The sequence below is a fragment of the Lactuca virosa genome, chromosome 5 (assembly GCF_052849685.1).
Source record: "Lactuca virosa cultivar CGN04683 chromosome 5, Lactuca_virosa_CGN04683_v6, whole genome shotgun sequence".
Taxonomy (NCBI): Eukaryota; Viridiplantae; Streptophyta; class Magnoliopsida; order Asterales; family Asteraceae; genus Lactuca; species Lactuca virosa.
Genome location: NC_136430.1, coordinates 181,044,877 through 181,057,896, shown reverse-complemented (window position 1 = coordinate 181,057,896; position 13,020 = coordinate 181,044,877). Strand labels below are relative to the sequence as shown.

Sequence of the window (13,020 nt, the reverse complement as noted above, 5' to 3'; positions counted from 1 at the left end):
TCAACCCTTATTGGTTAAAGGCATTAGTCTATGTGCAATGACTACATAAGCTCTCGTGGATGGATTTCAGGTTTAGGATGCAAAACATATTATGCCATATAAACTACTAGATTACCTTTCATATCTCATGGCTTTTCACCAAGACTGGAAAGCCACAAATATACTATAAAATATATTGGCTCAGCTAAACATTTGAGCTCTCATCGGATCATCCCATATAATATTAGCAACTTAAGTTCAAATTATTATTACTAGATTAATTATTAGATTATTATTTCAAACCTACTAAAATTTTAAAATTTACCTAATAAAACGGAGAAAAAGGAACAGACTCCCCTGGGATAGAAGTGGCATGATAGAACTTCAAAAGTGTGGATTCTTGTGCATCTTGAATACGGACTTCTTCTAGTAAAAAACTTGGATCTTGTAACACGTGATATATGCAAATATGCCGACAAAAATATGGAATCGAACCTTCAATCTTCAACAAATGTGGTGCATAAAAATCTTCAAGGCACAAAGAACAATGTGGGAAAGCATACGCCACATGTCATGGTTGAGAAAATGAGCCATAATTATGTTCATAATAATTCCAAGAAGAATGATGGTGACCCATGTAATGAATATGTAACAATGATCTTTAATAATAGTGAAATTACGGACTCACGACGTGAGGAGGTAGAGTTCACGTCGTGAGGTCGCACTGTAGCGAATTCTGGAAACCATCGTTAACGAGCTCACGACGTGAGTAGCAAGATCTCACGGCGTGAGAACTGAGCGGACATAAAACTGAATTCCTCCAAATCTTCTTTTAATGTGTACACTTCAACCCATATTGTCTTAATACATTAAGACTCTTCTAACTCTATTATTTTTGACTCTTTTCTCTAACTCTATGTTCTCTCTTGACTCACCCCACACTTATTTTTAATTGTGGGTCTCAACTCTCGACTCTAGACTCTCGGCTAAACGTGTTTGCACTCATATCTCGACATCCCTTTCCCGCGATTCCTAGCAAATCTGAAAATAATAACCAAAGAAGTAAATAAGAACATAACCAATTTAAAAGTCTTACAATCTCAAACAAAACAAAACAAACTAAAAATAAAACTAAATAAACTAAAAACTAAAAACTACAAAGGAATCAATCATCATCTTCATCGTCGTTCGCTCCACTCGTTCCGGCCCTGTCTCCTCTCGGCATCCATAGCTCTTCCCATGTCGGAATATAAGGGCAGTTGGGCGGCACCTTCAGTGGTCTCACCACATTCATGTGGTAGAACATGGCTTCAAGAATTCGGGTGTTATACGTCATCCGGCCGCAGAGATTATCCAAGTATGAACCCACCCGACTTTGGAACACGTCGGTGGGTACTCCTCCATCGTATTGTTGAGTGTCTTGTTGTGCTCTTCCCATATCTCCCCGGGCTCTCACGTTCCTTCTTCGAGGCCTTGGTTTTTGTTCGGGTTGCTCGGGTTGGTGTTCAACATCCTCATCATCACTGTTTACTATGCCCCATTGTGACCCATAATTGGCCACCACCCTCATTGTCTCAAGGTATCCCTAAGAGAACTCATTCCCTTCCTTACAAGTTAGTTTCCTTGTAATTCCGGGGTAATCAATCCATATGATCGGGCTATTCTGGTGACAAAGTGGCCACCGCAAATTGGGCTCCCGGGTCGGGAACTCACCGCATATTCCGCCAAGTAACGAGCCAAAAAGTAGGGGATATTGCAACACACCCCCGACTGAAAGATCGTCCATAAGAAAAATAGATTAAGCTTCGTGACCTTGTCTCCATGCCTTTTGTGGTGGATGGAAAATGTGATTAGCCTGTGAATCAAGCGGTAGATGGGTGATTTGATGTTACTTTTGCGGCGACACGCCCGAGTTAAAATCACTCGAGGCAATGTTGCTCCAAAACTCGTTCCCCGATACTCCACCAAGATAAGCACGGGCAGCCTCCCGCAAAAACATAGAAAACTCGGGGGTCATGGCCTTATGAACCTCGCGTCTTGGTGCCATTTTTATACAAAAATGAAAAAACAAGAAAGAACAAACAAAGTGTTGCAAATGTTAGGCAATTAAACAAAAACTGTTTTGCTGATGCCCAGGAATCATGTCGTGAGACTTGCGGACTCACGTCGTGAGTTCGTTACTCACAGCGAAAATCGGTCACAATAGTCGGAAAATCGGGACTTAATTCTTGTTAGGATTTACTTATAGGTCAATTCTAAACACTTTTAAGTAGCATGTAGTGGATGAATCACATATTAGGTCAATTATTTCGGCATTCAACCATATTAAGAAACGTAGCCCCTAAATTAAACCAATTATTCAAAATAAAAGCACTACAAGTGGGAGTTGTTTACCTTAGGTTGATGATTACGTAAGCACAAAGATTAATTGTAGTGGATTTCGCCGAAATCAGGTATGGGGGACCAAGAAACAGCTTCACTTCGTGAGAATGGGTAAAGTGTTTGGTCAAAGTGGTTCCTGATTCTTTAATCAGTGGTCCCGTGTTATTTCAAAATTCACGTCGTGAGCTTTTATGGCTCACGACGTGAGTTCATTTGGGCTTAATCAGTTGGGCCGAATTCAATTTAAAACAAAAATTGGGCTAAAAGAATTATTGGGTTAAATTATCCAACCTCTGTATGTCATTATTTATTCACGTCGTGTGCTTTATGTGCTCACGTCGTGAATTCTGTCTGATCGCAAAACGACGTCTAATTAGCACTTCTATTTTATTTTAAAAATCCTAATTTATTTACCACTTAGTTTAAGGACCCCCATAACTTATTTTTACCATTCCTAAGATTATTAGATGATTAGATGATCAATTCTCGTAAAAAAAACTACAAAAAATGCAAAAACTAAACTTAAAGGCATAAATGAAAAGAAAATTCAAACCAGGCTCGGGTTGCCTCCCGAGAAGCGCTTCATTTTGTTGGAGTCATGAGCCGGACTCCGTGCCGCCTCACGTTGAATTGTTTGGAGTGTCCATCACATTTTGCACTTTTTGCTCCTTACATCTCCTTTTATACGCTTGAACTCGTCGGATGTACGCCTTTTTGGAATTTTCTTTTTTAGCTTTCACTTCGTTTACTTCATGCTTCGGATTAATCCCCTTATTCTCCAATTTTTCTTCATTATTTTGCTCTACCGCATTCTTCTTTTCATCACCAGCTGAACTCGTTTTCTTGGAAGTTACCTCGTCTTCGTCACCCGATAAATTGTTACTTTCCTCACTCACCCAAGATGTTGGAGTTTTATAAGAAATAACTTCAAAGACCATAGGAACAGATGCTCTTGGTTTGTTTCATTTAACTTGTCAAATCTCTTCTTCCATAAGCTTTTCTAATTCTTCAAGTTCACTCTCTTCATCGACATTAAAAACTTCATCTTGAACATCACTTCCTTGGAAACCATCTTCTACTCCAAAAGTAGCTTCATCATCTCCCACTCTCAAGGTAAGCTTGGATTCGCGAATGTCAACCAAGGCTCGAGCAGTGTTAAGTAGAAGGATACCAAGAATAATTGGGACATTAACATCTTCTTTCATGTCCATAACCACAAAGTTAATTGGAAAAACAAATTTCTCAATTTTTATCAAGATATCTTCCACAATGCCCTTAGGATGTGTCACTGAACGGTTAGCCATGTGAATTTTCATTCTTGTAGCCTTCAACTTCGTAATATTAAGCTTATGATAAAAAGAGAAAGGCATCAAATTTATGCTAGCCCCAGAATCAGCTAAAGCATAAGTCTTCAAATTATTCCCAAATTCACACTGAAGAGTGAGGCGTCCAGGATCTCTCATCTTCTTTGGTCACTCTCCCAATACAACTTTTGAACTCTGCTCACTAAGAATCACATTGGAATTCTTCTTTAGCTATTGGCGTGTATCTATCAAGTCTTGTAAGAACTTTGTGTATTCAGGAACCTTAGATAATGACTCAATAAAAGGAGTATTTATCGAAATACCCTTTACTTGCTTCATAAACTCCAAATGCTCTTGTTCCAGTGGATGGATATTGGCTTGGGATGGAAATGGTAAAAGACGACGATAAGCCGGAATAGTTGTTGAATCTTTCTATTCAGAATTAGCCCACGTCGTGAACTTAGAAGGCCCACGTCGTGAGTTCGGTTGTTCAGCAACATTTTTTTCTTCGAGCTTTGGATTTTTCGGCTTTGGTTCGGACTGCTTTGGCTCCACTTCTAATGCTTCCAAGAACTTAGAAATAGCATCTTCTTCAGTTTCAATCACCGTTACATGTGATTGAGTCTTCTTTTCGCGAAATTGTGGAGATAATCTTTCGTTCACCAAAGTTGTTAGTTGACCAAGTTGGGCTTCAAGACTATGAATTGATGCTTGATGATTTCTTAATAATGCTTGCTGGTCATTCATCATTGCCTGTTGATCTTTCATCATGGCTTGTTGATACTTCATCATCAATCTTTGATCTTTTATAGCTGCATCTGTCTCATCATGCCTTTTCTCAAAATCCTCCATAAAACGAGCAAGCATGGTCTCTAAGTCAACTTTCTTCTCAGTTGGTTGCTCTTTTTGGTAGAAGCCTCGGCCAGTCTGCCTATATTTTTCTTCTTTTTGCTTCTTGTATTCTTCATATGGCAGCCACTCCTTCTTTGGTTTTCTCCAATCTTCATCGTATTTATCCCCACTCGAATAGTAAACTTGAGCCTTTTTATTCCCATTCTCATCCAGATAGCAGTCTTTGGTCAAGTGTGGACCATTGCATCTTTCACATCCCACTCTAATAGCATGAATTGATTGGTCCATCTTTGTCATTCTCTTATCCATATTATTAAGCATGGCTAGCACAGCATCCATGTCTGTAGAACTTCCTCCCCCGATGCCTTTAACACCTTCATTCCTTGGATTGTGGTACTCATGAGAATGCTTTGCGAACTCTTCAATTAACTCCTTAACTTCACCCTAATTTTTCTTTCTAAGTGGTCCTTGAGAATCAAGGAGTTGTCACGTCATGACATTCACCACGTCATAAAAGATAGACACTTCTTGTTGTATATTGAGGTCGTTTTGAGGGAAATTTCTTAATAACCCTTTATAACATTCCCATGCCTCAGAAAGTGGCTCACCCAGATTTTGCTCAAAGTTAGCTATTTCCTTCTTGAGTTTAGATATCTTGGATGGCGGGTAGAATTGTTCTAGAAATTGCTCGCGCATCTGTGCCCAAGTAGTGATTGCACTATGTGGTAGTTCCTTCAGCCAGTCGTTTGCAGCTCCTTTAAAAGTAACTGGAAGCATCCTTAGTAAGGCTGTCTCTCTAGGAACACTAGGGACATTGAAGTAGTCTGAAATTTCATTTACCTCATCAAAATGCTTGTAAGCATCCTCATGATCCTTCCCGGAAAATGGTACATCCTTAAGTGCAGTAAAAATGTGTCCTTTCAGCTCGAATGGGGCAGTTGCAGGATTTGCAGGTTGTACTAGGCCAGGACCAACATCATCTCTTATTCACTTCTTGTATGCTCCCATGGAAATATCTGCAATGTTCGCCATATTGTTTTCTGCCTCGTCTTCGGGTTCACTCCTATGTAGTTCTAACTCGGGCTCAGATTTGTATTCAGATTCTTCTGGATTAGGTATTTGATCTAAGCTTTCAACCATGCTCTTGTCCTTCGAATATGTACTTGACTTTCCCGTTTTCTTCCCCGTCTTCTTTCCAAAAACTGACTTGAGATCTTTGAAAGGTGACTTCTTTGGTGGTTGGTCTTCTTTCACTTTTTTATTTTTCTTTTTGTGAAGGGCCGACTTTGGATCTTCAAGTGGTGGCACTAAAGGTGTTTTGGAACCTCTGGTCATGAACTACTGCAATAAAACAAAAATAAAAATGTAAAACTGAACAAAAACTAAATAAAAATAGCCTACTGACTGGTCACCATGACGTGGTAAAGAGTACCACCTCGTGTTGTCGCAGAAAATTTTAAAGAAAAGAAAAATGAAGAAAACGTAACAACTACTGAACTCACGTCGTGAGCTTAAGGCTTACGTCGTGAGTTGAGTACTGAAATAAAAATCTAAGCTGAAAAATTAAATTTTTGAAGGTTTTACCCCACAAAAAGGATCAATTAACCTAAAGAAAATAAATCAACAATCAAGTAAGTCGTTCCCCGGCAACGACGCCAAAAACTTGATGCGTTCATTAGCTACACCTAATTTTAAATTTATAACCTAACTAACTTAACTAACGAAAATGCACCTAGGCAGTGTACCTAGTCAAATTATAGAATAGTTTAGGTAAGTCGGGTATCAATCACAGGGAACGGTTCTAACTAATTGATTCACCTACTATTAAGTTAACCTAAATTTCTAGCAAAGTAATGGTTTTTATCTATTTTGCAAGTTTAGATGAACTTAATTTATCAACAACTATCAAATTATAAAAACACTTCTGTTAGTTTGAATCCACTTTCCCTCAATGGTTTATATATTAATTATGACAATTCATGTTGGTTACCAATTACAATATTATTATCAATTCAATTCTAAATTTACTATATTAAACTAATTCATGTACAGCTATGTATGTTCACACATAATTTAATACATAATTAATTATTAAATAGAATTGGAGCTATGTAATATTGAATTGACAAAAACAATTATGTTCATAATATGAATTCTCTAGCACAGCTAAATTCAATAGTTTAATTACTTATCTAAGATTTGTTTGATCTTAGCTCTAATAATCTAATGCTCACTAAATTATTAGGTATTCAAATTCATGCAGATTTATGGTCACTAACTACACAGAATAAGAAGTTTAAGCAATCTAGTTATCAAATCAAGCATGCTAGGTATAATCAATCAAACACAAGATATTAACCAAAAAGAAAAGTCTAAGTTTTATAATCAAACCATGAGTTCCAGCTTCATCTACCAAACAGAAGCAGCTAGATTTAGCTACTCATTCTAACAAGTAAGCTAACACTAATCATAATCAAAAACATGTTTAAAGTACCAAAGTAAAAATCGAATTATGAACTTCTTCTTCCTTGGTGTTCAAACCAATTCCCTAGCCTTCAAAAACTCTGATTTTCGACTTTTGGAACCTCTCTAAGTCAGCCAACCTCTAAAATCGTAGGGATCAAGGTCTATATATATATATATATATATATATATATATATATATATATATATATATATATATATATATATATATATATATATATATATTTATGAAATATCCATGCTCACATCGTGGACATATGCGTCTCACGTCGTGAGCTCGTTGTTATCCGTGTTTAACAAGGACTCTTGGTTCGTGATGTTTATCTTTTGGAAGGTCCTAGCTCACGTCGTGAGCCTTTAACACTCACTTCGTGAGAACGTGTTTTTCTAGATTTTTTATCTTTCAATCCTTTATCCTCCAAAGGTCCATTCTTTAACGCTTCTAGTCCCTTTTCTTCAAAATGTCTTCTTTTTAGCTGCACAATATAATTAAACCTTATAAGTACCATTTATCTATGAAAATAACCAAAATATTAATTAAAATGTAATTAAATATTGCCTAAAAATATGTATAAATATGGGAATATCAGTCTGTTGGGAACACTTCAGGAAGTTTACTGACTTCTGAAACATCCTTGATGTTTTATGCTTCTGGTTTCTTATCTGCTTTGTAGGCTAGGAAAGCATGGTACTTCTCGTGTGGGTACTTCTGGGATTTGGAGCGAGAGACGATTCAGAGGTTTACCTCGGGTTGGTCATCATAAGCGACGAGGGTTTCGTTAGTTGGTAGGTTAAGACGAACGGATTTTTCGTGACATGTGATATCGTTATGGTTAGGACTTAACCAGTACATGCTAGTGATCACGTCAAAATTTTCTATTGTAACCATTTTAGGCCGAATTGGAAGGATTTGCAGTTTTAGTGTTATAGTGCATCTTATGTATACATCTTTAGTGTTTTCAGTTTTTACCTTTTGTCATCTCTACTGAGAATGTTTCCCCCATAATTTAGTAAATACCCATAGTACAAAGTTTTCGATAATTAGTAATGAAATCTCGTAGGATGATCCCTACCAGGTCCCTCTATGATCTCTTGGTGTGTACTAGTCATATATAATCAAGATCGAACAGACAGTCGAATAAGTGATTCTGCCCTAAGTATATTGTCTTAATGGTGTTGCAGGGGTAATGGCAGTGCGGACGGTAATGATTTGATGTTTCTTGGCGGGCTCTTGTGTTGGATGCTCCTTTTTCTTGCTCCAGGATTTTCGGTTATAGTCGCCTCCTTTAGTTTACTCAGGGACGGGGGTCATTACGCCTTGGCGGACTCCATGATCGATGAGTCTCTGGGCCAAGCGTTTGGCGTTATCGAAAGCAATAGGGTTCGAAACTAACACATTCCCTTGAATATGAGGGGATAGTCCCCAGATGTATCTCTCTATCTTTTTATTCTCCGGGGTAACAATCCCGGGAAATAGTGCTGCTTGATGACTGATCTAGTTGTGTAGCCTACTATGTCAGAGCCTGTCATGATATGTCATAACTGGAGAAATTCTATATTTATTAGAGTGTAAACTTTACCTAGATACTTCTAAATTCACAATGTAATAGTCTAGGTCAACTATTGTAACTTATTTTGAAATAATAAAAATAGAAATTAATTAAAATGAAAGGTACCGTCAAAAATGAAGTATTAAATAAACTTATTTGGGATGAAGAAAGTGATAGAGATTTTAACAAGCATTCCAAAAATATAAAGAAAACCAAAATCCAAGTTATAACGAAGAAGTTATGACCAATCGAAGATCCGCTACAAAACCGGCAAAATACTGTAAGCGTAAAAAGTGAGTTTTTAATATAAAATTTTTTAGCCTTAACTATCTAAATGAAAGTTGTAGTATACGTTAAACCGTGAATGTCCATAAAAAGAACGTTCAAATGTGACTTCGTATGAAGAAGTTATGATTTTTCTAAGATTCGTCATAGCAGTACACAACCAGAAATTCGAAATAAAAATCGAACGGTATTTAGCCGACACGACCTAAACGAGAATCGAAGGTGTCGTCAATAGTAGTGCAACGGTAAAAAGACTGACGAAAAGGGACATCGGATGAAGAAGTTATGATTTTTTAACGGATTTTCCTGTCCCGGTCTGTTAAAAATAATAATATTAAAAATAAATTCAAAATTAGCTGATGAAGTGTAAACGAAAGTTGTAGAGTATAATCTCGCCTACGCGTGCATATAAAGAACGTCGAAAACGGAGCTCGTATGCGAAATTTATAAATTTCGGAAGTTTTGGGCACAAAAATCGAAATATCACGAAAACCGGGAAATTTCGCATGGCTAGGAACCGGCCACGTCACCATCGCATACGAAGCAGCCCCATGTCTGACGCGCATCACTTTCTTCTCGCATCTGAGGCGAGGCCCAATCCGGTTCCGATGTGTGGCATCGCAGTGGCGCCTTCCGAGCTCGGATTCGTGGCTACCTGCAAACCGAGACGCGTGTCTCCCCCTCCTCCTTCTGATCCGAAATCTCGCTGCTATAAATAGTAGATGCGAGATCCTCCGATTCTTACACCATTTTCACACATTATTTCACACTTTTTCACTTATTTCACCTCCACAAACCTACTTACAACCCCCCGAAGCCCCGGTATCATATCCAACACTCAAATAACATCCCAAGACGCTAGAAGTCAACAAAAATAGAGTCTTTCGGTTTCTAAATCCGAACCCTCACAAGGCCTGGTTTTCAGAAATAAAGCCTTTCTAGCAACGAAGTGCTACTTAATTCTTCACTACTATCAAGTGAGTTTATACCCCTATGTTTTCACTATTTTTATAATGTTTTAAGAGGGAAAATAATACAAAGAATTCTCCTATAAATAACAAAATTTATTCATTTAATTTACGATTGTTATAAACAAACTATTTTAGCGGTTCGGAATTTTCTTCAAAAGTAAACATATAAATTATAATAAGTATAATTTATGAGTCATGCATATTTAGCAATACACTTTATGGAACTACTTATGTCTTCTATATATTTAGAGTAACTTATGAAAATAACCATATAAATTATATTAAATATAATTTATGAGATATTTACAGTATACCTACTACAAAGATATTTTTCAATATTCTACACGTAACTATCAATATAGCATTTGTGAGACACGCTTCAAGTACTTATTTAAGTATAAAACAAAAGTCCTGAAAGTTATAACCAGAGTCTCCTGGAGGGAGAGCGTGACACTTGTGTATAGATCTATACGAGACTAATAATCTCACATCCCGACTGTTAGCTACAGTCAAGCCGGCAGGCTTGGGATGGCAATTGTCGTACCAAATTACGACGCCTGAAGAACGTCGTGTTTCAGGCGAGGCTTAGGTCATCAAGCATGGTTATGATAACTCACAATTTGATATTGAATAATATGTTTATTGTAAGAATAAGTAAACAATCTTCGCATAATTTTAATAAATTAAAACTATAATACAATAATTACAATTTCACAAGTTTTCGTACAAGTACAAATATAGAATACTAATCTTGTACAATGAAAATATACTTCTTATAGATTTATGGGAATTTAAAACTATACTATTTCAGAACACAAATACATATACAACAGAAAATATAGGATTTTTTGGGTGAACATATTTACATTTCAGAGAACAAATGACAAAATACTTTTACAACATACTTATGAACTCACCAACTTAATTGTTGACATTTTTTTTTCAAAACTACTTGTATTTTTAGGAAATCGTTAAACAGGTATCAGCAAGTTTTGAGGAAGACAAAGTTTTGTATAATTATGTTTGTTAATTATACTTTTTGGTGTCAAATATACAATGATTTGAACACGGATGTAAAGTTATATTTTATCAATGTATTGGATGTTGTACTTTAATTACTATTGTGCATTGTTGTGATACTGAACATGAAGTCATCCACCCTCGAACGTTTCCGCCGTTCAGGTTTGAGGGTTTGACAGATTGGTATCAGAGCTTTGTTTATAGTGAACTAAGTATATCAAGCCATAAAAGATATACAGCTATAAATACATTGGGGCTGTAACGCTCGGACTAGAAATATATTTTTAAAATTTAAGTATTTTAAAAAGTATATAAACATGCATACATACTAGAATCAGTATCACAGTAACGATTAAATAAAAGTATTATGATTGTTGAACAGCACAAGTGGACCTCGGGATATATAATCAACTCTGGGATAAATACAGCCTGATCAGCTATATCTATCCGAGAAGTGATTAGCATATGCGTAGGAATGGTTGTGGTGTTACAACAAGTCTAAAAACTTATCAAACCTACAAAACCAGATATAAAATACTATAGGAGTATTTTAGAATACTATGAAACCACGCGTCTAAATTCTTTATATATTTCTTATCTCTACTTCTCGTACAGACAACATGGCTGCTTATAATTTACCTGGAGACCCCTACAACCAACAAGATGGGGGTTGGATTGTAGATTCAGATGAAGATCCATTTGAAGCTAGTGATAGTGAGTCAAGTGGTACAGACACAAAGCCACAAATATACAATCCACCTCAAGATAGACAACCTCCCGCAAGACAAGATTTTCAAGGACCAATACCAGTATGGGGCGAGCATTTAAACCACTGGAGTCAGCAACAAGGCCAACCCCCTCCTTATGGAATGGCAAGAGGCTTTTATAACCTCTATAGAGGAGGATCAGCCGACAGAGCTCTTCCAGTCATAGTGCACCGAATAGCCCGTCAAACTGATCAAGCAAGGATTTCAATCAACCGAATCCTAGAAGTAAATGTCACTGCGCAGAGCAACACTACAAATATTCTTCGTCTTGATGAACTTCAGGACGACACTCAAAATCATACTGAATCCCTTCAAAGGCAAGTCAATGCTGCTCAATCTGAAATAAGAGCATTGAGAGAGCATCAAGTTGCACTAGAAGGGCGCTGGAAAGAAAAAGACGAAGCAGAATCCAGCAATCGGCGTAGTACTCGCCGCAAGTAGTGTTTACACTACTCTTAAGTTTTAATATATATATATATATATATATATATATATATATATATATATATATATATATATATATATATATATATATATATATATATACACACTACTTTTTACTTATGTATGTAAAACTTCTCCTTTTCGATTAAGTGAATACACTATTCGTAGAATCATCATATTTCGTTTTATGTGATATATTATGTAGACCTGTAACAAGGTCAAAGTTTTCCAACTTTATGTATAATAAATATAAATAAAAGTAACAAATGCTTCAATGGAAAATACTACAACTTTGTTATCACGATCTATTTACAAATGGTAATTTATCATTATTTAGTGTATACATTACAATTTTATGTAATTAAAATTTTATTGATTTAGAAATGGTGGGTCCGCAATTTATTCTGTTTCTTGTTTGGTTGTGAATTTAAGGCAGACCCATTAAAGTCAACAATCTATCAAATTTTAATTTCATACAATTTGTATACACCAAATGATTATAGAAAGGCCAGGTACGGAATAAATTACATCGAGTATACTACTATCAGTAATTCATAAGTTTATGTTTGCATAAATCTCTGTTATGAATTAAATTCAAAATACTTTTCAAATCGAATCATGATACATATAAAAACTAATCTGATTAGTTATTTAATTTCGATTTGTAATAAGTAAAAAAAAACTTATCATCTTTTCGCTTTTTAGTATTATAGTTAAAAGATGCCGCCATGTAAAACAAATAGACGTAATCTACCAATTCGACCACCGCCGCCACCACCTCAATTTGATGCTGCTATGTTTCAAGCAGCAGTAACAGTCGCTGTAGCAGCAACTATGGTGCAAATAAATACAAATGGCGGGGCGGGTAGTGGTAACAATCCTCCTAACCATGGAGATAACCACGGACAACCAAAGGAGTCCACTTATAAAGACTTCTCAAATGCAAAACCTAAGTCCTTTGATGGCACTGGAGGTGTCATTG

General features: G+C 36.4%; 1 non-coding gene across 1 annotated transcript; it reads left to right on the top strand.

Annotated features, from left to right (window-relative positions):
- Positions 1–5,058: 5,058 nt before the first annotated feature.
- Positions 5,059–5,165, top strand: LOC145117902 (small nucleolar RNA R71). Its single transcript, XR_013712895.1, has one exon. It is a non-coding gene; the product is annotated as a small nucleolar RNA R71 (small nucleolar RNA).
- Positions 5,166–13,020: the final 7,855 nt, after the last annotated feature.